Genomic DNA, 2,968 nt, shown 5'->3' with positions numbered 1-2,968 from the left:
TCCCGCTGTCCCTACACATGCTCCAAGTCTGTGCGCGATTGCGTTGCTCAGTACGGATTCCGATGCCGAGCGATCAGCTAGAAAGCGCCCCAACCATGTCGATCCCCATGGGCGTTGCACTCGCAGTCGCAAAGACTCTGGGCAATGGCTAAAAGCGCTCCGCAATATATTACTCAGACGGGTAATGACGGTCCGAGCGCTCAGCGTCAGGAGAGCGTTCCTGAGCCCTGACCCACAGGCAGGGTGTAGCGTATCCCACCCGCAGACATGTGACGTTGTCACACGACCAGTTGTCACTAATCGACTGATTGCCGATAATCATATGCCATACACCGGGGAAAGCTGCCGCGAGGGGTAGCTACGTAGTGCAGTCGCACCTCTACTACTGTACAGAGATAGAACACCGCGTGACCGCAACCAGATTAAACTGATACATGGCGCTGATTACTAATAGATGCAGAGCCATCGGAATATAGATGGCATACGACATACAACAGTCCCTATACATGCTGACAGTCTGTGCACACATGCGAACTACACGTCACCCAGACACTCTATCACACACTACTCTCTGCCTGTAACAGACACAGACAAAATATCTAAGCACCAGCATGGAACAACATCCAGTGCATCCTCTCCGCCACATTACACAATTCACACTATGATAACAAAACCAGGAGGTCCACCCCAAAAACAGAATATCTCACTCTTCCAACAACCATCATTACTCAGATAAGCCACAAACACCCACACATGTCCTACACAGGGGTGCAACCAACACCACCACACTGCCTTGTCTCACAGCATATAGGCAATGGCAGGAATGAAAGACACAGGTCTGCCACTCCCTTGCCACACCCACGGAACCGGCGCACCACCTCCCCTGAGCCAAAGGTGCATCCTGACGTGACACATCTCAGGGTGCCTCAGGCGTCCACTTACCATCATCACTATGAACGAACCTCGTCCCCTCCCCCCTCATACACCATCCCTTAACCTAACCTATGTTGCACCTTAACCTAACCTATGTTGCACCTTAACCTAACCTATGTTGCACCTTAACCTAACCTATGTTGCACCTTAACCTAACCTATGTTGCACCTTAACCTAACCTATGTTGCACCTTAACCTAACCTATGTTGCGCCTTAACCTAACCTATGTTGCGCCTTAACCTAACCTATGTTGCGCCTTAACCTAACCTATGTTGCGCCTTAACCTAACCTATGTTGCGCCTTAACCTAACCTATGTTGCGCCATAACCTAACCTATGTTGCGCCATAACCTAACCTATGTTGCGCCTTAACCTAACCTATGTTGCGCCTTAACCTAACCTATGTTGCGCCTTAACCTAACCTATGTTGCGCCTTAACCTAACCTATGTTGCGCCTTAACCTAACCTATGTTGCGCCTTAACCTAACCTATGTTGCGCCTTAACCTAACCTATGTTGCGCCTTAACCTAACCTATGTTGCGCCTTAACCTAACCCAAGTTGCGCCCTAACCTAACCCAAGTTGCGCCCTAACCTAACCCAAGTTGCGCCCTAACCTAACCCAAGTTGCGCCCTAACCTAACCCAAGTTGCGCCCTAACCTAACCCAAGTTGCGCCCTAACCTAACCCAAGTTGCGCCCTAACCTAACCCAAGTTGCGCCCTAACCTAACCCAAGTTGCGCCTTAACCTAACCCAAGTTGCGCCTTAACCTAACCCAAGTTGCGCCTTAACCTAACCCAAGTTGCGCCTTAACCTAACCCAAGTTGCGCCTTAACCTAACCCAAGTTGCGCCTTAACCTAACCCACGTTGCGCCCTAACCTAACCTACGTTGCGCCCTAACCTAACCTACGTTGCGCCCTAACCTAACCTACGTTGCGCCCTAACCTGCCCTGTAATTGTTAGTTATATGACTCTAGGAATTCGTGTAGCGTTGCCTAATTGCAACCATCTCAACATAGTTCACTTCGCGCACACTGTGGTGTTCTGCGTATTGATTCATTTTACGGTGCGTACCCTCACATCTTGCGAGTGTTGCTTACTTTCCACATGGTCCCGCTATCCACTGTATTGTGTACTGCAATAGGACGTATATCGCCCCCGCCCCCCCCTCCCCTCCTGTCACCTCTAGCTCGTCGGTCAGGAGTTCGCGTGTTGAATGCGCTTCGCAGCTGTGCAATGGCATTCGTATACGTACGCTGGCCACCTTCCACGTGTTCTTTCGTGCACACGTCGCAGCGTGTATGTATGCTGATGGAGTGCGTCGTGACACACAACATCCAGGCATGCAAGACTCGTAGAAGTCGCAAATGTAGATGGATGTCTACGTTTGCTGCCCAAGTTACGCAAATGAACTGGAAATCCGTTGTTGCGCGGTTGTTCGCGCTGGAGGTGAATCGTTGATATCGACGATCGGTACAGGTATTAACCGGTTGCTTCAGCGACACCCGTCATACCCACGAACGTGAGTGGGCATGTGGGTATGAAGCGATACGCGGCGGTGGCTGGGTGGGACCGTCCCCGGCCGGTGAGGGGGGGGCGCCCGGCGTGCTGGCCGCGCGCTGCGTGGGCGCACGCGCGGCAGCCGGCTGGTGGGGGCGCCCAGTGGCAGGCGCGCCGGCTGACGGACGCGGCAGGCGGCGCATCTGCGTGCCGGCGCACCCAGCGCGCGGCGCCGTGCGGCCAAAGTGGGTCCTCCCGGGCCCGGTGCGAAGCGCGGTGGACATCTGCAGTGTGCTGGTCCGATTGAGGACTGTGTGCGTTGAGGATGCGCCGCCGCCCGGCACTCGGCGCCGCGACGCCGTCTGCTGCTCGGTCGCCCCCGCGGTTCTCGCAGGTGGTTTGTATCGCAGCTGTGCGGATGTGTTGGCGCGTGCGCTGTGCTGGGAGAGTTCGCTTTGGCACCCAAGTGGGGCTCTGCCCCTCTGTGGCGCTGGCGTTGGAGCTGCCCGGTCACTGTTTGTGGCCGCGTGTTGTCT

This window comes from Schistocerca nitens, unplaced genomic scaffold (assembly GCF_023898315.1).
Source record: "Schistocerca nitens isolate TAMUIC-IGC-003100 unplaced genomic scaffold, iqSchNite1.1 HiC_scaffold_224, whole genome shotgun sequence".
Classification (NCBI taxonomy): Eukaryota; Metazoa; Arthropoda; class Insecta; order Orthoptera; family Acrididae; genus Schistocerca; species Schistocerca nitens.
Note: the sequence above shows the minus strand (reverse complement) of the source record.